Source organism: Serinus canaria, chromosome 3 (genome assembly GCF_022539315.1).
Source record: "Serinus canaria isolate serCan28SL12 chromosome 3, serCan2020, whole genome shotgun sequence".
NCBI lineage: Eukaryota > Metazoa > Chordata > Aves > Passeriformes > Fringillidae > Serinus > Serinus canaria.
The window spans coordinates 71305289-71333241 of record NC_066316.1 but is presented as its reverse complement, the minus strand read 5'-3'; positions in this window follow the sequence as shown (position 1 = coordinate 71333241).

Below are 27953 nucleotides of genomic sequence, written 5' to 3'. Positions count from 1 at the left end.
ACACTAATATACATATTAAAGTGTAGATTGCCAGAATTGTTTACCTTCCACAAGGAATTAGCTGTTTGTCTACCAGTGCCTGCAGCTGGGGGAATGTGAAAATGGCACCCTTCCTGTTAAATGATGTATGAATGAATAAAGAGGATGACAGTCACTAATTCTGAATGGGTTTCTTGCTGCACAGAGAAATGGAAAATAGTGAGGTGCATTGAAAGTAGACTAACCAAAATGTTCAGTCCTCTCTGACCACTTAGCACTGTCTGAATATCTCGAACTGCTCAGTTGTATGGGTATTTCAAACAACTTACTTTTCTAAAAATATTTTCTTCTGCAACCTGTCTGAAAAAAATTGTGAACTGTGGACACTACAGAAAGGTGCTTAATTTTTTTCAGTAAGTCTTGGGTGAATCTGGCTATTCTCTTAAAACAGCAACATTTTTGTATTTCTATACTGGCTTGCCTTCCATGTATCAGATAAATGAGCCATGTAGTGCTATGAATGAAGTGTAGCACTTTGTAATCGGTGTATGAAAAAGTAAAAAGGAGGAGAGAAAAATAGCAACATATTTGGGGAATTTTTGATGCAGGACAATGAATTAGGAAAAAAAAAAAAGAAAGTACTCCTGACCAAAGATGAGGTGTAGCCCACCTGAGTGGAATTCACTAGTTCTATGCATAAATAGAAAGTTATTGTAAAGTGCTACAGGTACATAGTAATCATTTTTCCTCATTTCATTTTTTTTTTTGCAAAGTGTACAGTAATAGGACAAATAGCATATTTTTCACGTTAGCAACCTGAAAATATATAAACATTTTCTCTGGATTACTTTTTCTTGCTAGTGGTAAAATGCAAGAAGAAAAAAAAATAAAATAAAAGTAGTGCTTCCATAAACAACTGTTTAACTGTTGGGTTTGTGTATAGCACAATATAAGATTAAAAAAAAGACAGAAAAATCAAACTCAAATGAAATCAAATCATATATTGACAAATCCAAGGAACCATGTTACCACTTCACCTGGCAGAAAAGGGGAACAAGAAGCAAAGAAATAGAATGCAATTGATGCAGCAATAAATAATTCTAGAAAGTAATGAGATAATGAGGTTTTTTTTTTTTGTTTTTTTTTTTAATTTTTAGTCTTTTAATAATGATAAAGGGAAAATGCTTGGGCAGAAGGAGTGAGACTAAATTGGTCAATGTGCCCTTAACTCAGGTGGACCAAGATATCGCAGTACTTCACTCTTCAAGGTGACAGGCATACCTTGTTGCCTTAGCACTCTGGAACTTATTCCTCAGTATCAAAGGCAGGGCAAATAAAAATCCCACATAGCCATGTCACCTGCTATTTCAGTAAGTGACATGTCTTAATGATGCTGCCATTCATTTAGTGGCAGAGTTCTCTAAAGAATTATCTTAGAACTTACTGTGATTGTGTCTCTCATATGAGTGAAGAGGTTCATTAGACTACGCATATGTTTAGCATGGGAAATGAAAGGATGGAGACAAAGGAAATTATTCCTGGCACTATCGCATTCTTCTCGTTTTGGTCCTTAAGCATTCAGAGAGAAATGTCTCAGTGCTGAATTTACAGTGACAGCCCTGTTTCTTACCTTTTGTTTAGGGTTTATATAATTGTACCTTTAATGTATACAACAGAGCCATACTCTATCAGTTACTGTTGATAGCACAAAGGTCTTGTTAATAAATCAGTTCAGTTAATTAGATAGATATAATAACTTTTAAAAGATTAAGAAATGTCTTAGTACAACAGAGTTTGACTAGTCCCAAAACAAAAGGGTATATGTTCCTAAAGTTACACTTGAAACAAAAGTTTATAAATTATATTAAATAAACCTGCAGGTCACAGGAAAGTAATTTGGGAATTTTTTTTAAAAGTCTAAATTAAGTTGTTTTCACACTTGCATATTATTCTCACAGAAGATGATTTCTAAACCCCAAATTGTCCTAGCTCATAGGCTGGTAAGTTTCACAAATCACAACTCATACCATTTGTTTTCTTACTGGAAAATCCTGCAGATACATGGATAACTTATGAATACTCAAGAGTACTACTCTAACTGAAAGAGCTCCATTAAAGCATGGTGACCTACTCTTCCTGAGAGTTAATCTCATATTGACTAGCTTTGAGAATTTTAGCAATTTGTTTACTTCAAAATACTGATGCTTGAGGTGATGCTAGGGGGTGGCTGAACTGTTAAAATTTAAGCATATATAATTTGTAGCTTAAGCTCTTTATTTCTCTTTACAATGTCCAAACTCTGACTCCTTCACGGTATTAAGATACTGTGCATGAAGTTTTTAGTCTGCCTATGTGTCATGTTCCAAGAATTGCACCCTCTCTCTAATAACTCCACTTAGAAAGACAAATACTTGCTATTCCAAACCTGAATGTTTTTTCTGATTTATGATTTATTATCTTGTGTTATTATTCATTATTTCCACAGAAGAATAGAAAGAATATTTATATTAAAATTGTGCAAACTCAAACTAGTGAGTATCCAAAGCAGCAGTAGCAACCTACATATAAATGTATATTATTATAATTTATAGTAAGAGATATTAAAAGAAAATTATAGAAAAAAAAAAGCCCTACTAAAAAAGAACGATGTGTAACTACTTTGCAAGAAGAATTACTTAGAATTTTTAATTAGGTTAATTTTTGGTTTGGTTTAAAGGAAATTTTTTCTCTTTAATAAATTCAACATTTTAACAAAATGTTAAATAAACAAAAAAAAAACATGTTAAACAAACAAACAAAATGTTTAACAAACAAACAAAATATCCTGTGGTTTGAGCTGATCTTGAAAATCAAGAGGCAAGGAAAGATCTCAAAATAGTATTTAAACGAAGAAGCTAACAGAGATATTAATGACTACATCTAGTTTCTGGTTTTTGTTTTAGAGTGGTTGTCATAGCATTATTTTAACTTTAATGAAGAACCTCAAAATGTTTTGACACACATATGCAGATAACCCACATGCTTCAATGTGAAGAAATAAACATAACAGATTATGTTATTCCTGTGTAACATGATCCAAAGCCTATTGAGGTAAAGGAAAAATTGCTACTGCAAATGGACCAAATTCTTCTCTTTATGAGTCTGAAGGTCATCTTGATATTATTACTTGTAAAGAATTCACTGCATAAAAGATCCAGATAAACATTTTCACTGTAAAATTTCAATATTATTGCAAACACTTGAAATTTTACAGGGGAATATGGAGTCAGGCTTCTGTTTTTCTATTTACAAGAGGATGTGTTTACAGTGCATGAATCAAAAAGAAGAGACCCTATAATCTTCAAAATGCCAGAAATCTGCCTGACATTTTTAAGACTCTTGCCAGCGCATGGAAAGTTGGCCATGTCCTTTCTTTGTACATTTTCCTTGCAGACGAACATCTAAATCATTACCTAATACTGAAATAATATCAATGCATGAGATTCTACATTTTTATTCATGGACTCATCTTGAATTATTATAACTTAAAACATTAGGGAGTGAAAGGATAATTCACCTTGAAAATCAAACCATGTGCCTATTTTGATTTAAAAAAAATCTGAAATTAGAATATGTCATTGTCAAGTGAATCTTATTAGCACTCACTCAATGTCTAATAATTTCCACTTCTTCTTGAAAACCTTTCTCCTTCTGAAATATACTTTAATATTTGCATTTTCAGTTCCAAAATTACCGTGAACAACATTTTCAAGGGATCATGAAGTACAGGATCTTGGAAAAATTTGGACTGCCACTGGATTAGGTGCTGAAATACCTTTGTTGCCCCAGATTAAAATCCAGCTAACTTTTATTGACATTCAGTGCCCAAAGCCCTGTAGAAGATAACTTTATCTGCACTCAAACATGCAAACCCAGCACATTTCCTATTGCCTTACTCTGATTTGATTGGTGACAAATTAAGCTAATTCTTCTGATTTGAGTCTGTTATGCCTGTGATGGCAATTACTGATCTTTCTCTGTCCTTATCTTTAAACATGAACCTTTTGTTATGTTGTCTTTCCCAAGTTCCTTTCAGGAAGGGAGACCTAGAATGGTTTGGTGGACACTTGGCATCCAGACAGGATCAGTCCACTGTAGGCACACTAACACAACTGAAGGAACAATGGCAGATGGAACTGAATTATTTTTTATTCTTTCTTATATTTGTCAAGTAGAGGATTTTTTTTTTTCTTTTTTTTTTTTTTTTTTCTGAACAGAGAATTGAGAGTAAGCAACTTAATTAAATTCACAAAATGAATTTGTGAGAGATATGGAAATTGAACACAGGGCCAACTTCCTAACAAGTACCTGACTTTACACCAAGTGTTTTAAAATGTTATCATACAATAATTTTGGGGGTTTTTTTGGTCTGGAAATAAGATTTAAACTTTATCATCTTTTTTCTAGACTTAAATAAAAAAATATTTTGAGTAATTGCTTTCTGCCTCACTTCATCACTGTAGTTTCTCTCTTTCACAGACTATATTCAAAAAAAGAGAGTAATGTAAGAGTTTCTTCTAAAATACGTATCTTCAATGCATATTTCACAGGAATAGATTTTCTTACTTCTACTTTCATAGACTGCAAAATTTCTCAATAATGTACTGATTTCATATACAGGCAGATTTAAAAATTGTTAAAATAAGTGAGTTTTAAAACTTAATAGCAGAATACCTCAGCAACTAATAATTTTTTTCCTGTAGAGAGATTTTTGTGTACATCATATGCTATATCTTATTATATGGTGAATAGAAAATATTTTTCCATGACAATTACAATATGATTATAATGTTTTGCTCTGTTTCCTAGAATCATATGTTACTTTACAATGAAACAAAACCTGAAGAAATAGGTTGCTGAAATAAATGAGTTTGACCTTCAAACTGATCTCAAGATGATATTCTTCTTTAAAACCTGGTAGAGATTTTTAATGTGAATAACTCGTGATAGATTCTAATTTTTATGTCCTTATTTAGTTTTAGAGTTTCTTCCATTGACATCAATTAAATTTTCCCCAACTCAAAAAACCTTGGTGATTTAGTAAGAGAACTTAGTGGTGGACAGATGGAGCTTCTGTCACTCTTTGAATTTTTACTCCCAAGCCCTTTACACCAGACTTTAAACAAAAGTCTCAAAAATTCATCCTGTTTCTGTTGATTTAAAGTTAAATATACCTATATGAAATTTAAATATGCTGATTTACTTAAAAAATAAATAATATTGTATTTGATGCACTGAATAAAAATTTTTAAATGTCTCCCAGTCACCTATACAATAATGTAGAATGCAGCTTAAACATCTATTAGAAACATAATCATTTATTTGCATTCATTTTCACTTTAATGGTGGTTTTGGTTTAATCCTCATATTATACACGTATTTAGTAAGCAATCTATATTGGCATATTTTTTGGTTTTTCTAGAGTAGTGTTTGAATAGGACTGTTTGGGGAGAATTAACAGGAAGGTATTTTTGGATAAACACCTAGAGAGAAGTAAAATTAAAATATTAATTTACATTATTCTTGGCAATTATAGATTTTGTTATATCATTAAAATGCTTTTCATGTGCTAAATTATGCATATTAGTGTTTAGGAAGGGGTCTTTATTTGAGGTAAACTCTAAACTTAAATTCTTAAAAGAGATAATAGACAAGCCAAAAAGTACACAAGTGGGTTTATATATTTCTTTCCCCTTCTGATTAAAATGAAAAATGAATAGTGATCAGAAAGAAAAGATTCTTAGAGAAACCTTTCAGTGTTTTTTTCAGGGAAAACATAACATTTTGGTTTGACAAATAAAATCTTCTCTGAAAGCCACAGTACCTGTCTATGATCAGAGTTCATTATCTTTTTGCCCATGGTTTTTATTGTGCAACTAAACAAAGAAGATTAAATCTGCTATCTAAAACTGAGTTGTAGTAACTTAGAGCAGTTTGTCCAAGTTTTTTCCCCTCATAATAAGTTAATCTGTACTTTCTCAGAGGGTAAATTCTAGAATCTCTGCCATACTTGACCATTGCCTAAGAGACTGTAACTTAGCACTGAGCAGACTCACCCCGAAACATGCTACAAATAAGTTCAGTTGAGCACGAATCCAATTTAAGTCATTATTCCATGTGGGGGGAAAGAATGTAAGAAAAGAGAGTGCAGAAGGTAATCCCACACCTGAGGAGATGCAGCTGTACTAATGCCCAAAGATTAGGAACAGGCTTGCCCTTAACAGGCCACAGCTGTTTCCAAAAGAAGAAGAGTGCTACGAATGAGTGGACTAGCTGGTTGAGGAGAGAGTTGGAGTTTGTTTGCTGTACTGTGAAGAAGAAGTTAGTGCTGCAAGGAGCTGCCCATGAGAAATCACTGAGAAGGTATGGAACTTTTTCAAAAACCTGACAACAATTCCAGGCTTATGGATCAGGCTGCCTGACCAGATGAGTATCCTGTAATATCTTCTAAAGCATAAGAAGTGATGATATAGTGATGTATGAGGAGACCTAGCCTTCTCACACAGTTTGGCATGAGAAGTAATATGAACAAAGAAATGAAGCTTGACAATTCAGTATTCATTGAGCTTATCCAGGAACATATGACATCTTTCATCGCACACTTAAAAATATAGGAGTTTTCTATCTTCTATGCTGGTTATTACAAAAATCATTTAACAAAAATGATGGGTCTCCATCTTTTTAAGACTGCCAGTATTCAATTTAGGAGAACAAATGGATATGGTACTGAAAGAACAATTTATTAACATAACTTTTTTAAAATTCAGCTTTGGTGATGAGTGATCTGACATATTGAAAGGACTTTGTTAGTGGCATTTTTCTTTGTCTCGCTCTTCTCTAAAACTTGGGAAGACTCTGAAGAATACTCACTATTTATGAACATCACATTGGATAAAATGTACCACATTATCAAGGTGGTAGCAGGGTATAATTTCTCTAGACCATAGATTATTTTAGAACTAAGTGGTTAAAAAACAAGCCAAGACCTGTTACTGAAAAGGAAAGTTGCAAGTAGCCTCTGCAAGAAATTCTGATACCTTAGAGACATCAGCAATTTTTCTATACCTATCCTATGTTCAGTTCTAATATGTTCAGGTTGTTTATGGTATAAATAATATGTTTCCAATATTTGAAATAAATTTGGTTGTGAAAAGTTTTAGATTTCACTTTTAAGCTTACTTTTTATCTCAATTCCAGAGTAAATTAAAAATGCTATATATAATGAGTAGTGTCATAAAAGATTAAAGCACCTAATCAGTTGAAGCAATATGCAGAGTTCAACCAAATGTATGGACTGTCTAAGAGAGCTCAAAGCAAATTAATACCTCAATTTGGAATAAAATCATAGAATTTTCATTGACTTGTAGACTGGCTTGGATTGGAAAGGCTCTTAAAGTTCATTTAGTTTCAACTCCAGTGCCATGGTATGGGAACTTTCCACTATACCAGGTGATTTAGAGCTCCATCCAACCTGGCCTTGAACTCTTCCAGGGATGGGACATTCACAACTTCTCTAGGCACCGTGCTCTAGTGCCTCAGGACCCTCACAGCAGGGAATTTTTTCTTAATATCTAATCTAAACCTGCTCTCTTTTAATTTAAAGCCATTCTACCTTGTTCAATCACTATTTATACGTCCTTGTAAAAACTCTCATTTTAGGTGCCCTCTAAGTACAGGCAGGATATATTTAAGCACCCTGAGGCCTTCTCTTTTCAGGCTGAAAAATCCCAACTCTCTCAGTCTTTCCTCACACAAGGAGTGCTCCATCCCTCTAATTATCTTGATGGCCCTCTTCTGGAGGTCTGTGTCCTTCCTGTGCTGGGGACACCAGAGCTGGAGGCAGCACTCTAATGGGGCCTTATGAGAGTTGAGAGGCCTTGTTGATAATTTGCTTTAATATTAGCTGCTTAATTGTTCCTTGTCTAAGGCAACGATAGTCATTCTAAGCATTTTTTATGGTTAATGGAGAGCAATAACCACCCTCTAATGATTCATGGTATCCTAAAACAGATCTTCAAGGGAAAGATGAAGCATTCTCTAAAGAAATAAGTCTGTCACTTGTTTCATTCTACTAAGTATACAGGAAAACTAAAAAGATTTTTTTTTTTTAATTTGGACAATTAACGTTTAGAAATGTAATATTAGGTCATAAATATGCCAAAGAATTATAGACTTCAATGAATAGATTTATGTTTTATATACCCCAAAAGCAAGTAATTTACTAATAACCATGTTTTAACTTGGGGTCAGAATGATCACTGAATGCAGATCTGAGTATCATTTCAATCATTTCTCAGTCAGAGTACTCTAAATATTTCCCTTTCTTAAAAAAAAAAAAAGTAAAATAACAATAATAACAACAGCGCAGAACTCCATATCTTTAAAAGAAATCAACAGTGAACAGTATGTACCAGGGGCTGCTTTTGGAACCTATGCAGAAAAGTAACCTTTTTCTCTTGGTTCAATCCATGAATGAATTGCAGGGAAATGTCTATAAAGCTTAAAAAATATTAAGGCATTTGATAGATCATCTGTGAAGGAGTAATATATAAATAAATTCTTCAGAGGCAGAACACCCACCATTGGTTATTAGCCTTGACTGTAAGCAAAAAGTGACGTGTAAGCTCTCCAACCATCCAAGTACCTTGTCAATACTGCTTTCACTTAAATGAACACTGTTCTAGCTGTGCATGCCTGGTTTTCAGTTGTACTAGGACTTATTCCTATCCTCCTGCCTCAAATATTTTAGCATTCTCTTTATCAGAAGGACTAAAAAACTCAATGTCTGCTTTATTTTGGCAAGCCAAATAAAATCAACACCATAACTGAATTACAATTGCAGAAGTCATAATAGATCCCTTTAACTGAAAACTAACAAAACAAGCCTAGTGCATGAACATCAATAACACTCTCTCAAAAGTTAAGGCATTGTAATGGAGGGCTCTCTGGGAGCTGGGAATATGGGCAGAGGGGCTGGGGGCTCTCTGGGAGCTGGGAATATGGGCAGAGGGGCCAGCCAGAGCCTGTCCCACTGCCCATCAGGAGCAGGGCAGGCAAGGGGACACCGGGGGAAGCACTGAGAGCCTCTCTGGGGCTGTGGGTGGAACTCGTGGCTGGACATGGCAGGGCTGGGGGTAGCTCGAGACCGGCATCTCTGGGACACAAAGTGGCACCAGGGGGCTGGAATGGCATCGTGGGCTGTGGGTGGCTTGGGGGGAGCCCCAGGCAAGGGTAGGCAGGGGATGAAATGCCTCTATTGCCCTCAGGCCCCCAGTGTTTTGTACTTCATGGAGAACTGCAAGACAAAAAATTAAGAAATCACTGCTTCTTGCAATGCCATTCAAATAGCATTCATCTGGACAAAGAGTACAGAGGTGAAAACAACAACCTTTTATTTAAAAATGTTTAAAAAAAAAAAAAGAGGCAGGAAAACACAATTTTTTTTTTGTTTGTTTTTAAACTATGGTATACCTCCTATATAGAACTTCATTTTCAGTCTCAAAATGGACTTTTTGTAAACAGTGTGGTTTTTGCACCTGTAATTTGTGTACAGTTGAACTTGCAAACAGGGAGGTATTATACACAAAAAATAATTTTAAGCATGCAGATCTTGGTAAGTAGAAAGTGCACTGCATCATTTCATGGTCTGAGCTTAATCAATATGTTTGTTAAGTAAAAGTTCCAGTTGCAGAACTTTTCCTCAGTTCCACTCTTTTTGGTGTTTACCCTTCAGTTACATTTATGCAAACTGACTGAAAGTAATGGAGTTGCACAAGTAAATCCAAAGGCAATACTTGGCCTGCAAAAATCTTTATTATTGGTGATCCATGAGTCAGATAGAAGACAAATAAGCTCCCAAATCCCAGGCCTAATTTAAGGACTGGCAGTCAGAAAAGCATTTCAATTGTAAACTGAATTAGTTTGATTGAGAAATTATGGTGGAGAAAAAAAACCTATTGAATGTGACAACAGTATTTTTTTAGAGAGTTTATAGAATAACCTTGCACTTTTAGAATTAATTACATCCTGTTGCTTATTCCCTACTTGAAGACAAAATGTTCCATTTTGATATTTCAATTGGTTGCCATAGAAATGATAATCAAGACAAAAAAAAGCACCTAAAAATTTATGATTTCTCATTAGGCATACCTGAGGAACCATTGCAAAACAAGGAATTTTCTTCCTTATAAGCATCAGTTAAAACAAAAAACAGAAATGTTATTTTTTTACATGCAAAAATAATGGGGTTTTTTTTTTTACGTTTATGTAAATGAAGTTAAAAACAATGGGGGTATCTTTGTTTTAAGAAATACAGCTCCATTTAATCACAAAGAGTGATGGGGTATTTAATATCCTAATCGGGCAATAACAAAGTCTTAAAATTGGCACATACACACAGAGAAAAAATTTCCACCTACAGAAATTTGTGCAAAAAAAATTTGATATTACAGCCCAAAAACTCACAAAGAACCTCCCCAAATCACTATAGACATGTTTATAACATGGATCATAAAGGTGGTAAGCTTTTTGCATTCTTCATATCTTTGCCTTTAAAATGAAAATATGTAGGTAAACTTTTTCACATAATTAGATATTTCTGGATCTTATTAAACCTTTTGGAGGAGTCAAGAAAGTTATGAAGATGCTTTGGGCCATTTTATCATCTTGAATGATTGAATACTTATTTAAAGTCTGTTATGTTTACAGAGAGAATAGTGTGAGTTGAGAGTGACACACAAAGATCATTGACTCTATCTCTGAAGTGAGTGGTCCATACAGGGACCAAGTCCATGGTCTTATGGTTATTAGCACCATGCTCTAACCAACTGAGCTACTCTCAGGGTCAGTGATAACTGTACCTGGCTAACAAGATCAAGTTTATACCCTGTATAAGGATCAAATAGGGCTTAAAAAATATTACATACCAAGTATTAAAGTCAGGCAGAAACTACACATGAAATATGACTCCATAACCTATTTCTTCTCTTGAAAGAGTAATGGATTTTCTGGAGATTTTCATTGTCATGTGAGGTATAGTCTTTTTGGGAGAATTTGAAAGATATTTTCACCCAGTCATACCTAACCTAATGAAGACAGTATTTTTGCAGGTGAGTTTGGCTCCTCAAGTCTTGTAAATGAGATATATACTCCTTTCTCAAATATTCAGTATAATAATGTTCATTGCTCAAAGGTTTTGGAATGGGTGTATATTTCTTTTCATTACATATTCTGCTCATTGTCCTGAAAATTATTATTTTTCCTTTTTGTTATACTCCTTGAAATAATCTCTCTTTATTTCACTATTATAATGATTTCTTCTCTGGGCTGGTAATACTTTCTTTGTAGATTCTAAGATGACAATGACAAGCTTTTGCAAAGCATATTTGAGATACATTCATTTTTCACTCTTATTTTCACATTCTCATTAGAGGGTAGTGCTGAAAGTTGTGTCACTGCTCTATTCCTTTATTTATTTGCCCAACCTATCACTTGAGGGTTTGTTATGCAGTGCTCATATCTTTACTAATAATTTTCCAACTAAAATTGGAAAATTAACATGTTGAAGAATTGAATAAGGGAAGAAAAAAAAATCCTAAACAAAACCATTGTCTCTGAACTCATAACGAACTACACAGTAAAAAATTATTAACTACACAGTACAATTATTGTCTGTCAAAGCAGTATTGGTGATTAGCTCCATAAATTCAGAAAAAAAAAATGCTGCTGATGGATACAGGTCATTACACATATTAGTATAACAGCCAGAGATTTTCCTAGTTTCTGATGTGTAGTATAGATGTGTAGTATATGTTCAGACAGCAGCAGTGGTGGAACTTTTCTTTAGCGAGTAAGTAAATTTGGTATAAATTCAAGACCTTCACTTAAGGATTTTTTTTTCTCTTTTTAAGTGGCAAGCATGTTTAATAATGTAGTGAAAACTCATGTCAGAAGGAAAATAGCATCACTAGCATGCATAAAATTATTTCAGAACAGTTAAAATTTCTAATTTGTGAAAGTCAGAACTAAATTCTAGATTTACTTTCCTTCCCTGAAAGAAAACAAAAAATTCTCCTTAATTCATGATCTCTAAAACACACCTGTTAAGGAAACCCTGATTTTGTGAAGTCTGCATTAGAATTAATTAATGAAATATTTCTTATTTTCCCCTACTATAACACTGTTTTCAAGACTGTATTCATACTTCATGGTCCAGCATGCTAAACTGAGAAGGCTTGAGATGAATCAGATTCTTAAGTTTTCTTAAATTTGTACATATGCAGTCTTCTCTGTGCATAGCTGTTGAAATTGAAGAGACAGAAGAGATATTTTTATTTTGTTTACAGTACAGCAGGTGAATTATTAAGCAACAGTGATCAAAAAGATTTAATGGCCATTAAGGGAATTTTGGGGTAAACAGATTCTTGCTAATTCAGAAAAAAAATTATTCTTGGTTGTTGGATTTTACATGTCTTAAATCTATGACCTGGTTCAAACTCACACTGACCTTCATGACCTGGTACACAGCTGTTACAACTAATAATATGAAAAGGAAATGAAGCATTGAAAGATAGAAGATATGAACGATATAAATATAGGACAAGGTGTAAAAACTTGCCAGTGGAAGAAGGTAGGTTTAAGTTACATATTGGGAAGATATCATTCACTGTGAGAGTGGTGAGGCACTGGAACGGTTGCCCAGGGAAGTTGTGGTTGTCACACCCCAGGGAGTGTTCAGGCCAGGTTGGATAGTGAGCTGGGCAATCTAGCCTAGCAGAAGGTGTTCCTGCTGGTGGCAAGGGCATTTGAACTGGATGATCCTTAAGGTCCCGTCAGAGACAAAACATTCTATGGCTCTATGATTCCATGAAAAGGCTTCTAAAGAAAAGCAAATAAAATGTCTTCTTTCCAGCACACTAAGGAGAGCTGACCAATGGAGTTACGGAAAATCATACATTTAAATACTTACATCAATAAAACTTTTCTCAGTCACCCAAAACCTCCTTGCTTACAACATGTGATAATAAACAATAAAAATATATTCTTTCCTGTTTTGATATTTCAAGCGAAGAAATAAAAAGGGTCTTAACAAAGCTTTAAGAAGATAAACTGTTTTCACTTGAGTCTACTTTTAAGAAAAATGATGCTCATAAATCCATATAGAATAGTGACTCCTCTAAATTGCAGTGAAAATATTAAAAATTTAACATCAGATGATGTAAGGCAGGGATAATATGATGAAATATATCTTTATCATATTAAGAATAGCTCTATTACAACAATGCTCTACCTTTATTGATGTTCATCACTATAATAACTAAACTATACTATTTTGACAGCCATTTAAGCAAGACCTTTGACTTCTGGTTTTTGTTGTTTTTTCATTTTTTACTCTACCTGAAATGAACTTAGAAAAGGAGTCTTCTTGGATAAATCAATGTTCCTACTTAAATCAGCATGAAGCTGAAAAGAACTCTGTGGAAGGCTAAGTATAGGAGGGAATTGGAAGAGTCCTCCTTGGTAGCAGTTTTGCCTTTCATACACATCAACCTGATACATCCTTCCCAAGACAGGCATGGTTTGTCTTTCAGATTTACTGAAATATCCTTTCACCTATTGATTAAAATCAGAGCTAGACCTTTACTTGGCAGTGGAATGGCATCTAGTTGAATGAATATTGTTGGAGCTGTGTTGATTTAAGTGAAATTCACAGATTAAGATCCACAGAGTTCTACACCTGAAAAGGATAGGCCCAGGTTTTAAATATATTTTTGGTTTGGGTTTTTGTTTGTTGTTTTTTTTTTTTTTGGCACTTTGTCAATTTCTTTGGGGCTTTTCCCAACTGTTTTATTTGTCTGTCAAAGAATCGTCTGTACAACAGTTACTAGGAATCTCCACTGTAATTCTCCTAGACTAAAACTCTCACACATTGTATGATTAATTAAACCCTTAGGAAAACAGAGATGACTTTGAAACATGCTTTGATATACAGCAATGTATCAAATCTTAAATTCAAAAAATTTCTCTTTATGGCTACAAATATTTTATATTAAATCTATATGCACTCTATAAGGACTGTATCAGTACATATAGTCTATAAGACATTAAAATTTTCTACCTAAACTTTTACATTGTAAACATGTACTTGTAAGAATGATTTTAACACGCTGTAATTTGCCTTTTATTTTGAACAACGAATTGAACCTGATGTACTGTGGTTCTGTATCTGAACATGATGTTCTGTGGGCCTCTATTAGTTTTGATAGGTTGCCATGGAAACTAGAGAGAAAGAAAAAAAAGGAGAATACTTTTGCAAGCTTTACCACAGAGAGTTACATCCTCTTCCACATTTCGGAGAAAGAAATTGGTGGCTGAATGACAACAATGTATTTTTAGAGATAGGCTGTAGTACAACATTTTTGGCAAGAGAGAAGGTATTAATGATTTATGCTAGATTTGCATTAAAGGCTTCTGTTTTTATACTAAGACCATGAATGTCACTGGTAATGGGAGTTCAAGCTGTCTGAAATTTTTACCAACCTACCTCCCCAGCACAAATGGGGCATGAGAGTGAAAGATGAACCTATGAAATTGTGCTGCATGATGAGACATCAGAAAGCTGCTAGTTCTGAAAAGAATCAAATATTAATCTTCTTCTTGAAATGCTCTCATCTTACAATGACTTTTAGGCCAGATCAATGTGGATTAAAATTAAGAGAGATGAAAAGCTTTGTATAAGGTCCAAATTTAAAAAGCTATTCAACAAATAAGTGTGCGGAAAAAAGCCCACAATTGTAATAAAAAAAGAAGAATTTTCTGGATTCTAAATAGGGCTTAGAAATAAAAATTTTGGGGTTTTTAAATGTTTTAAGGTAACAAGTATTAAAAAAATACTGCAACAAAACAGCAAAAAAAATTATGTCCACAAACAAAAAAGACCCAAAAATATTTACAAATGAATTTGACAGTCATATTATGTGTCAACTGGTATTACTTGCCCTGGACAAATTTTGTGATACTTTGCAATGAGTATAATGTGGGGTATATAAAATGCTTAAGTAGCTGAATCCTCTAACCACCATTTTATATATGCTGTATATATTTACACAGTATATTTAGATAGATGCCCTGACTGTGTCTTGAACTGACTATTAGCTATTTTTTGAGAAAAAAAACAAGAAAATTTATATCATAATTCTATATATTTGCTGAGACTTAGTGAGGCCATTCAGACAGCAGGTTTGGAAAGAAACAGTAGGTACAGCAGGTACAGGAAAGAAATTTTATCCATTCTATAGAAACCTTCCACGCAGATGTACAGTTGCATTTCATTTTTTCTTTTTTTAAATTTTCTTATAGATAAGAAGAAAAGCAATTATTTTGTTAAAATAAAGAGAAGAAAAACAAATCTGTGACATTCAGTGTTGTCCCATTTAAATTTAACAAACTGTCACATGATTAGAAATCACCACATACTAACTGAAGATTCAGGTCCTCTGTCTTCTGCTAGAGGATTATACTTCTTTTAAAGTTCAAGGAAAAATTGCAGTGTTGAGGTGCTGTACTTGTTGAGTTGCCTACAACCAGAAGAGGCTGTGATCTATTGTGTGAAAACAAGTGTCAGAAAAGGGCACTTAAACCTCCCATATGTGCAAATGACACCAGGGAGCCAATTTTTTTTTACTGTGGATTTTATCTTCTACTAGGCTGTTGTGGCAGTGGGAATTCAGAGATGCCCAGAAAATGCAACACAGTAGTTTCTTCATTCTTCCTTGGCTCATATGGCGGGAAATAGAATGAAACTGTGGTGGTAAACAATATAAAGATACCCTTTATTATTTTTTTTTTTCCTCATGGAAGTGCTGCAGTTACATGACCTTCATTGTGTGATCTGATAAAAGAAGCAAGTAAGGCTTATGACAATGACATGAAAACCATGCCCCTTCCATAAGTACAACACAGACGGGAAAGGAATCTCTCATCTTGAAAAGCCAATTTTTAAAATGAAGTCTTTATAAATCCTTTTTTTCTTGTGTTGAGTTCCTGAATCTTACTTTTGCAGATTCTTTTGTGACATTTGAAACACTCAATCTTCTTTTGGGACTGAAACCTCTTGAGAAACTCTGTATTCCTTCAACAGCAAAGCATTCAGAAAGAGGAACTGAAATTATCTGCGTGAAACATCTCGGTTTTGTTAGGTGCATGTATATATGTTCATATTTTACAGGTTTGACAGGAGATCTGCAGTATCAATAGGTGTTACAGTTCTTAATCAAGACTTGAGTGATGGGAATCAGAACTCTGACTCTATTAAGATCATCACTAAAACTTTCCCTGCCTTTTACAAGTCAGGATTATTTTCATGTAAGCATAAAAACACATCTTGAAAGTGTTTAGCAGAGATAACATGTCAGTCAATTATGTGCAATGTTTAATTACTTTTCAATTACCATGCTACTAGGATAAATTTAAATGTTCATGCTGAGAGTGTGGGTTGATATTAGCAAAGAAACAAAAAGGAAAGTAAATAATTATTTACCTGTTATAATTCTGCAGGGAAAATTACAGGAGACTAAGTATGAGGAAGTTTCCATGTAGCGGAAGATAAACTACAGCATTTAAAAAAATCTCCTTTGAAAAAATTTAATAGACTGCTTTGGCACATACCAAAGTGACAAGACAGTTGTAGTTATATTTAATAATAAAAGTCGTCTGTATATTCTCATTAGTTATATGTGTTTTCTATCAATACTTTCATATGGACAACATGCCACAGGAAGAAATTTTAATTTAAAATTATGTTAAGTGGTCCCAGTGGAAACAGAGACATTGAAAAGATATTGAAAATTTTTCAAGTACTAAATTTTAAGATGACAAAAAAATATAAAAGATAATTATGCAATGATGGCTGTTGAGCAAAATAGAATCTAGTGCCCAATACTGTTGTTATCTTCGGCTTTCGCATGAGGGCAAAAGTCCTACAATTCTAAGTTATTCAGGTAAATTACTTAGATATTCTAACATTTTTTTCCTTCTTTTAGAAGGCAAACAATTTTTCCAAATTGTATGAATTCATCTAACATTACTGAGCTGATGTCAATTTCTGTTACCAAGGAAGAGTATGGAAACACTCAGACACTTCTGAGATTATAAAAGGGCTGTACTGCCTTCCCCATTCTAATCAGGAGACAATATTCTTCTGATTAGACATCATTTGTCCAGAGAAACATCTTTCAGTTTTAGTGATTAAAGCTCTTATTCCTGAATAAAAATAATACTTTGAAGAAAGGAATCACATCACTTCATAAAAATTCATGCTGGAAATAAATAATATGTTACACAATCACGTAATTTCTCCTTGTCCTATTCTGAAAACAGTTGAGGATTTTCCATGAAAGAAAGCTCCACATATAACAATAATTTTCCTTGTACAATTCAACTTTCTTGAAGGCGGACATATAAGTTGTTCCATTTTTTATAAAGATATTATGGTACCACATGCACTAAGGATCTCCTGTATCTTTGGTAATACCATAAATAAACATTCTAAGATGAAATATGAGTACTTCAAATGTCAGGTTTCCAGGAGTTACAGAACTAGGAAAGTTGATCCATAAAGAGTTTAAGTTTAGCTACTTTCAAATATGATGTTTAAAATAGACTACAATGTGGAATGTAAACATTTAGAAAATAAAACCCTTCAGTTTAGATGGCATCATTTAGCTTACATTTGTTTCATACAGAATGTAATATCATTAAGTGCCCATGAACTAAAAGGGGTTTTGACACATATTTTTAAGTTGTTGTAAGACAAAAGGTTTTGGTATAAATTGTATCCAAGGCTCCTATAAAATTTCTAATTAATGCCAATAGAGTTTTTTATATTTTTAATATATTTTCTTTTATATATTTTATTTTTTTGATAAATGTTTAATTAATGATGATATGTTTTTCCTTAATATTGACAGTATTCATGAATATTTTAGGTATGCAAAAAAAATCAAAAAAATTGCTGCTTAAAAAAAAAATTCTTAGGTTACATTTACTCCTCTATAAATTCACCTATTAATCCTAAGAAAATAATTGTTTGAAAAAATGGCCCAGTATTAAATTTTAAAAATCAGCAATGCAGTGTTCAGCCAAGTGTACATGGGTTATTTAACTGACTGAAAAATACAGAGCAAAGGTCCTCTAGTAGTGGCAAAAAGCTAAGACAGAACTAAAATACATTTGCAGAGGATAAAGTAAAAGATGGCTGGATTTTTTCTTGTTAATTTGGTTTTGTTTTCTTTCTAAACAGTGATTAGACTGGAAAATTAGCCACTTTGGGATTTTTCAACCAGTGGTAACAGATGGCTAAGTTAGTGATGAACCACTGAGGGGGCCGAAGAACTGATAAGGGAGACTGACTGAGAGAATGTATCCTCAGATTGGCAGAATGCCTAGTAAAAGCAGTGACCCATCACTTATAGTATGTCTTTGAAATATTAAGTGGACATATACATTTAGAATGGTGGGGGAGGAAGTAAGGTGATAGGGAAGCTTGCACAGCTTTTTTTTTTTTTTTTTTCCGAAAGTTTTCAGATAGAAACAATTTCTTTTCTGTGCTTATAATATAAGTTTACTTCAATCACCTGAAAGGTAAGAGACTGGCATTGCTGATTTTCATTATCCATTTTGGTGGAGTGTTTGAAAAAAAATTATCTGTGGAAAATGTCTTAGATTTTAAGTTAAAGGTCTAGAAGAATATAAAGGAGATTAATTTTCCAGTGTAGACTAAATGCAGCCTTAGACCATAGGACTTTTACATTATGAACTATAATGTTCTTTCTCTGGCGCTAGATACTTCCATCTTTTCTTTTATTTGCTGCTTTCTACAGCCGCTCTACTAACACAAATAGCTGTGCTGAATAGAGTCATCCAATACAAGCACTTTTATAAATCACCAGTTCTGATTGCACTAGGCTAACAATGCCTCAGGAATTTCTAGACTGTGTTTTAGGCAAGCAATAGCTCATACCTATTACAGTTATCTAAAGTAGCATCATGTTTTCCATAATGTAGTTAACAGTTTGTTCCCTTTGGTTATTTGGTTGTTATAATTAATGTGTTGGGTTTACATGGCAAGGTCATTGTAATGGGGGGTCTGAAGAAGTGCCTTCTGTGAGAGGACATGAGAAGTTGTTCCTATGTCAGGCAGAGCTGTTCTAGACAGCTCCAAAGGAGACCTTTTGCAGGCCAAAGCTGAGCCCATCAGTGATGTTGGTACTGCCTCTGTCGTAACACATTCAAAAAGGCATAAAGGGTGCTGCAGAATAGCAACTGAGATAGAGGAGGTAGTAAATGTGAGAGAAGCTATTTAGAAGACCCTGAGGTTGGTGCCTGGTGAAGCTACCTGGAACAGAGGCCAGACAGTGTCAAAGAAACAAAGTAGGTACTTATTAAAAGTCCTTCAAAGGATACACCTTGGAGAGTAAAAGGGCCCAGCCTTGGCTCCACCCAAGATAGACACCAAGTCATGAGTTTTCAGACTTTTGGTGAGAAACTTTTACGTTTTGGTCCATTTACACACTGGGGTTAATTGCCCAATTGCAGCTTTAGGTTGTCAAGTCCCGTGTTCCTAAATTGCTCTCCTCAATCCTCTGTTGTTTGTATCTTTTGGGCCTGAGGCTGCAGTAGTGTCCTTGGTTCTCGGGCTGGAAAAGGATTGTTTTGTCTAACTAAACTGTGAAGAGAACTTGCTAACACTTTATATGAAGTTCAGAGTTATATACTAATGCAGTACACAATCTGGAAATTATGAAAGATAAAATTTAAGGCATCAAGGTCACTGAAGAAGGAGAGGGAGAAGTTGCCCCAGCTGCTGAAGCATACACTCCTCTGCAGCTAGTGGTGATGGCCTTGGTGAAGCAGCTGTGCCCCTGAAGTCCATGGAGAGCCAAGGTGGAACAGATTTTCACCTGCAGTTCACAAAGGACTCCATTCTGGAGCAGATGAATGTGCCCTGAAGCAAGCTGCAGCCTGAGAAGGGTCCCAATGGACCAGAATCTTGCAGCCCTGTGAAGATCACTGGAGCTGTCTATTCCTAAAGGACTCCACACTGTAGAAAGAAATCAGGATGGAGCAATTTGTGAAGTTCAGTCCATTGAGACAATCCCTAAAATTAATGAAAGAAAATCTTCCTTAGGAGGACTCCATGCTGCAGCCAGGAAAGAATGTGAGGAAGAAGCAGCATCTAGTGGTTAGTTTCAATCTTTCATGGCTTCTATGTGTCCTTGAATGTTCTGTCACCAAGTGCGTTGGGGATTGACCTAGACCCTTACAACTTGAATTTGAATTTAGCAAAAAGTTAGTGTTTCTTTTTCATATAGATTTGCAATATATTTGTAATTTTGTATACAATTATATCCTGGCTTCTGCATACCCAATCTCTAATGCATCAATTACTCTTGTGCTGTGGAAGGAGAGGACTCAAGTAGTGCATTTTGAGAGATATTTAAAAAATAAGCTCATGGTAAATTAGAGTAAGTTATGTCAATTTTTCAGCAATTATAACAAGTACTTAAACTTTTTGAGTTAATCATTCAAATTAATTTGATTTCCTATAATTATTCATCTGCATTGTTTAGGCACCATTTAGTAATCTTTCATGACTGTTTTTGAGTAAAAAATCTGAAATAATAATTCACTCTGGTTAAGGAAATTCACTAGAGGATTGAGAATATTATAATACTGTTGAATTGGGTGTCTTTCCCCTAGGCATACACTTATGAAGAAATTACACTTTTTTTGATTGATTATTGAGAATATTAATGACTATTGGGTTTCTGATAAAAGATGGTGTGTCTGTTAGAAAGAAAATTAATGTTAAATCCATTTGCTTCTGTTTCCAACTGTTTTTTTTTCAACTTATGTTAGATCTGTCTTTTAGAGCAAAATATAGGTCAACTACTAATAAAGAGGAAATATGATTTCATATTACCCACAATACACTGCTTATTATAAACATGCAAAATAGCTTGTCACAGAAACCAGACCTTGTTTTGATCATTTCACTTGTAAATTATATATAACATTGTTTATTTATATTCAGACATGCAGATGCTAGCATGAAATTATTTAAATCAATTACTCAATGAAAGAAATAAATCTGCCATTGGAAGCAAAGGAAAAAAGTATTGATTTTTAAATATAATTTGATACACCATAATGACCAAACTTGTAGGGTTTAGTCTACAAGTTTTTTTCCTTTGCTTCATATAATCCAAAGGAAGGTTCAACGAAGAAAATAATCTTTCAGTAGTGATTCAGAACCAATAAAAGTTTGAGTGTCCAATGGCTTGGAAAATAGTACCATCTGTAACTGCGTAGATGTGTAAATAAAAGTGTATGTTTATGTATGTGTGTGTAGACGTAAAGTTTTTCTCAATTATACTTTCTACATTGAGGAAAATATTAGTAAGAAAAAACACTATGTTCAATATCTTTACAGTACCATCTTTAGAGAGATCAATGATTACACTGCAAGAGTAGTAGCTAAGTTTGATTCTTTGTATTGGCAAGTGAAAGTATGCTTTTATGTAAAAAGTGATATTGTTGTCTTTCTTTTAGAAAGTAATTGAAACATAATTGTCAATATTCACAATCCAATGATAAAATTTGTCCTTTTGACTGGGTAGGCAGGTGAGAAATAGACAGAAGTGTAACAGAAGTGCTTACAGAAAAAAACAAAACAAAAAAAACCCTAGTGTCTCTGCATTTGGACCTACAGTATTAATACAATTTTAATTTTGATTTAACAATTATTTAATTGAATAAAATATATCTTGACTATTCTGATGGATCTTTAAGACTTACACTTTTTTCCCATTTTCTCTTGGGCAGCTCTGAGCAGGTCTGTAAAATCCTGGCTTTGCAGCCTGCATGGAATTTTAGAGTGTGGATATCATACAGCAGTATCAAGAATATTTGACAGGAATTTTATACATAATGATTCTAATAAACCAATTCATGTACAAGTTATTTTGGCAAATGACAGGTTAATAGTATCAAAATTACTTAGAAATAATAATAAACACTAACTTTGCAAGAGCAATTAAGAAATGAAGAAGTTCTGCAATCGGTTTGCTTCTTTCTGCCACAATAAAGGAAGATATGTCAGTTCCCTCCTCTTAGCATGTAGCTCCACCTCACTGTTGCCAAAAAATATATATAAATATATAAAAACTGCAGTACTTTGTGAACATGAAAGATATAAATACGGTTAAGAATTTATGTAGTGGTTCTAAATCCAAAGTACATCAATTGCTTGTACAAGTTCAAGATAAGACTTTGCAAGATGTCTGAAAATATGTTTCTAGGTGTTCTAGGTAGGAAAGAGATGTATATATTTGTTTAAGTGTTATCTTTTTATTGAGAGTGCAATTACTATCAGGAATTGGCAGTGTTTAAGGTATTTATAACAGAAATAAGTAACACAAATTTCTAAGTTGTATACATTTTTGTCAAAATATGAAACTATGAAAAAAAGTTAATAATTTTTGGTAAAAGAAGCCATGCATAAACCAGCAAATTTTCATTAACAATAGGAAAAAGAAAAGACTGAGAGAAAAAGCAAATGGTATTACAGTTCTCTGTAGCTCTACCGTGTCCCTCCCAGTTCAGTGCTCTGAAAGTAACATTGAAGGTCAATTTAGCAATTTAAAGATAGTGGATTTTATCTTTCTGGAGGAACAGATAATGCTATATTCCTCCTTAGAAGGAGTGAAATTATTTTTTAGACTGGAACAACATTTTTACATTTGATAAATAGAACACAATTTGCAAGTTCCTTTTAATGTAAGAATAAAATTGTAGTGTTTTGGCATTTGGAGATGCAAATTGATTTATTATATATTCTAAAATTTATTGCATTCAAGTCAACAGTTTTATGCCTGTCCTTCCAAACCAAAATTTTATGAAGACTACTAAAACCACAAAAAAATAAGTAAATGTTCTCCACTGAAAACACATTAAGAATATGACCTTGATTTGCATTCCCTTTGCTGTTAATGAGTGACACAGATGCTCAGTAAAAGAAAATTGTACTTCTGCTCTTAAATGTAAAGAGCAAAGGGGACTATCTCAGCACACAGGTAGTGAGTGTCCTTGGAGGATGAGATGAAGGATCATGTTTCTGTAATTTAATAGCCGAAATAATGCTAATAACAATTAAACATCTGTTCACAGTAGAAATCAGGCAATTTATAACACTGCAATTTTCCATGCCTGCTTCCATCTACTCCCTGACAGAGAACTGGGTACTTTTGGTTTTGGATTTTAAGGCCAAAATTAGGTGTGGGTGTTGGAAATTTAACTGACTTTTTGATTTCATCCAATTTCTGTCATATTGAACAGGTAGCTGAAATGATACATCCAAAGCAATGCAAATGATACTTTATCACATGTGTAAACTTGGCAATGCAATGTTTCCTAGAACATCTCACGAAAGAAGATATTTTCTTCCAGTTCTACAATTCTCAAGCACATTTTCCTATTTGAAGTAGGGGGCTCAAGAATGTGTTTGAAAAGATCATTACTTGTGATTGTAACAATTTGTAATTTCCCTTTGCTCTTCATGGTTTTTTTGGAGGGCACTTAGAGAGCTCTAAATTCACTCCAGTGAATCTTCACATATGGCATCACTGTGGATGACTCTTCACACTATTCATGTGTGAACTGCTTTTCTAATTCCAGATCAGCCTGTCCATCAATGGTGCTAATAGGCCTGCATCTATTGACTCTTTGATTAATCATTCTAATTGTTTAAATTTTTCATTGGTGCAAATTTAAGTTTGTCCAACTGAAGTTTCCAGCTCTTTGCCTAAGTTGTGTTTTCCTTTGTTAGATTATAGTTCTCACGCACACTATTTGAGATGATTCAAAAATGTTTTGAACCTGATTTTCTTCAGAATCCATTACAAAAACAGTAACAAAAAAAAAATGCTTGAGTGGAGGAGAGAAAACCTTCCTAATAGTTCTTCAGTGTATATACACCATTATGTCTATACCCATGTAAGTGTAGACAGAAAAAATTTTGCTAGCCTCAGAAACATATCTGCTTCTGGAGTGAAGAAAAAAAAATTAATAGCTTCTGGGAACAATCAGAACCAGAAATGAAGGACATGCTGAACTTCTCTGTGGCTATCAAAGCTGAATATGAAAAGACAAGGTATGTTATCCACATTTACTGTTCTCAGATATAGGAACAACGCCCCTAACCTGGTTTTGAAGAAAGTGAAATGTAAGTACTAAACACTTTGGAAAGAAACAGTTTGTCTTCTCTATTAATGGCTTCAGTTAGAAAACTTATCCCAGACAAAACAAGACAATTTCACTGCATTAGCCTCTATTTTCTGTATTGCTCAATTTAACTGAGCATTTTGATTTTAGAAGGATATGTGTCATTTAAAACAGGCACAGCATTCCTCTTTTTACTGTTTAATTCCTTGGAGTAAAGATTATCCAGTTAGATAAAAAAAACCCTCTTCTAAATATGAGAAATTATTCATTTTACTGAAGATAAGGTTCACAAACCACTCACACACACAAAAAAGGAAACATCAGTGTTACATGAAGGAACTGTTGGACACATGGAACAGGATTACAGAATGTTTGGGGTTGGAGGTCACCTCTGGATGTTGTCTGATTCAACCCCCTCCTCTGAAACACAGCCTCTAGAGCAAGCTGCCCACGATTAAGTCCAAACAGCTCTTGAATATTTCCCTGGATGGAGACTCCACAATCTCTCTTTGTTATAAAAATCATGATCACACTTTTTCAGTTTGTTTTTTCTGAAGTATATGCTTTTATTTGGGTGAAGGTGAAAAGCAGAAAGAAGAAATTAGAAAATTGAAGTCATAAAAAATTAAGAACTTCAATATAATAATCAGGAAAATAAGGATTTCATTCCTTTTGTTTGGGTTTTTCTTTTTGTTGATAGCCTTTCTGAAAGTGGTATTTCTCTTCCCTAACATCCAGGCTACGAAGGCTATCTAAGAGTAAAAATAAATGGATCTATACATGCATATATACATACACACACACACACACACACACACACACACACACACACACACACACACATATGTGCATTTTAAGAGAAATAAAAATAAAATTAATATGCCCATCTAGTTAAGCTTCTTTTTTCTCTTCAGTGCTTTATAAGTAGTGCAAAACTCTTTAAACAGATGCTTAAACCATATTTCTATCTGCTTTGTACTCTGACACTGTGGAAAGAAACTGAACAGTCAGTTATACAGACCAAATATTTTTAACAGGTTGTAATTTCACAAAGGACATATAAAGCAAAATACATTACACTAAAAATAAGATAAAATTATTCATGTATGTGGATTAGGAGTCTGGAAAAGATTACAGAAGCAGTCTTGATACATTAATTTTAAAATTAAAATGGAGCTGTGTCACCCAATCAAATGACAGTAACTCTATGTAGCATAACTTATAAAGTAATACATTAGATCTTAGGGTATACATTCAACACATCTAATTCATCCTGTACCTTTTTCAGAAGCAATATAGGAGATGAATTTCCATTTCACATGAGTTTCATTATCATATAAAATTATGTAACAAATCTAATGTTTTCTTGGTTTTCATACATATCACTATATTTTGATTGGCTTCCATGATCAGAATTTTGGATTGTTTGCTGAAACAAGGTCTACAGAGAGAAGATAAAAAATAGGGACCATAAAAAAAGGCAGTAGGAATCCTTTTTAATCATTAATTCCATGCCTTCTGTCATAAAAATATTCACAGTTCATTAAGACTTATCCTCAGAGATCTTTATATTTAAACAGTATTTTTTCTTTTTAGAGTGGCATTTTTTTGAGTTCATAAATAATTTAAGACATAAGTATATGATAGTTGTTTTGGGAATAACTATTATTTGTTCTGTAACAGTATCAAGTGTGTTAATTGAGATCAGATCTCTAATGTGCAGAAACTATTAAGAAGCATTATTAATTCTTTGAAATAGTACCAAGTCTCTCTTAATTTGAAAGGAGACAGGGGAATGGAAGATAAGTGGAAAAAATTAAGATATTGTCTGGTGTTTGCATTTAAATATTTAAATAATTTAATCACTGAAGAAGTTACACCAGCAGGAAGAAACCCATATTCCATACTTGCCCATGACTCAGGAGATTCTAATCCATGGCTCCTGTCACCCTGAAATGTGTTATCTGCACAGATGGATTTTTTGGGAAGAAACTCCTCTCAACCTTCCCAACAAACTGTGCAAGAACAGAGATATGCTGTTCTTTAGGTTTAATCACAGCTATTTGGGATTCCAGGATTTTATCTTTTTTCTGAAGTGGTTTATGTATTTTTTGGAAATGGTTAAAACTCCATTCTGTTAAAGACTAGTTTAATCAATAGCACAATAGTTGTTTATAATTGTAGTAGCATTGTAGATGTTTCTCTCTCTGGCAATCATGTTTGAAGGAAAAGTTGGTTTTTACAATTTTGCAAGTTCACATGAATACATTTAAGGAACTTTTCAATGGATCAGGTCTTTCAGGAGTAAAGGGATACCTCCCAGGACTTACAAATCTTAAATAAGGCAGTGACACTGAGATACTGAAACTAATTTATTTACAGTGGTCCAAGTCTCAAAAGCCAGGGAATTCTAAATCTAGCCAGAGAGATTCAGCAAATTTAGGTGCTTTGTGACAGCAGCAGCTGAGCAAATAGTAGAAGACAGGCAATACTGCAAGTGCATAATTCTGTCTTGAAAGTTCTTTTTGAGTTCGCGTAGTTGAAAGTCACTCTTGTCTATATTGTTCCAATATTAGAAATGAAATCTGATGAAGAGTTGAGAATAGAATTTTCAGTGCTCATGTCCCTTTATAGTCTTTAATTCCTGGGCATGTTCTGCTTCAAGAGTCAACAGTAAGTCAGAGAATGGAAATTGAAGGAATTGGGAGAAAAAACTAGTTAGAGAAGGAGCTGGAAGAGAAGAGCCATTGTGGTTTTTAGTACAACTCACTTTTCACAGCTTAGCTAACCATTTATGCCAAAACTCTTCAGGTCATTGCATGAACAAAGAATCCTGCACAGCATAAATAAAAGAGAATCATTATTTAAAAATACAACAGCAAAACAAAACAAAATGAAAACTGCAACAAACAAACAAACAATCCAAACAAAAAATCCCAAACTGTTTTAGATATATACTAAATCGCAGCAAAATCTCCAAATAAGTCAAGAATGAAGAAAATTCATTTAGTTGGTTGCTCAGCCATATGGGAATTGGACTAGATGATCCTTGTGGCTCCCTTTCAACTCAACATATTTTGTGATACTGTTATATTTAACAGAAAAAAAGAAAAAAAATTGTCTTTTCATGCTTGCTTCACACTATAAGTTAAGAAGTTATGTAATGTAAGTCAGCACAGTTTCTGTGCAGCCAGCTGATCATATATAGCCCATAGACTTTTTCATTCATCTGATTGCTTATTCTGCAGGAAACTGAGAGGAATTTTTCAAGCAGAGACCAACTAAAACAACTGATCTTCCTGTATGTGCTAGGAGCCCAAATTAGAAAACTGGAGTGTTACACATGCTGCATATGGAAATGAAAGTTTTTGGGGTCTATGAGACAGTCACTGTCTTGCTTCCTCAGGGGAGATCCTCCACTAATTTCTGCTGTATAAGGAGAGATAGCCCAAAGCTGCTTCTTAAATCTGCTTCCTCTCTCTGCAGATTATAAGGTTTGGTCTTGCTGACAGAAAGATACATCTGAGTTATGAGCAAAATGGAGAAAACCATCTCTCCAGCCCTTACAGTTTTTCTTCAGTAAAGGATAGGTTTTGTGATTTCATCCCAGTAGGAAGGCAAACATCACACAGATTCTTGTCCACCCCCCTGTAATG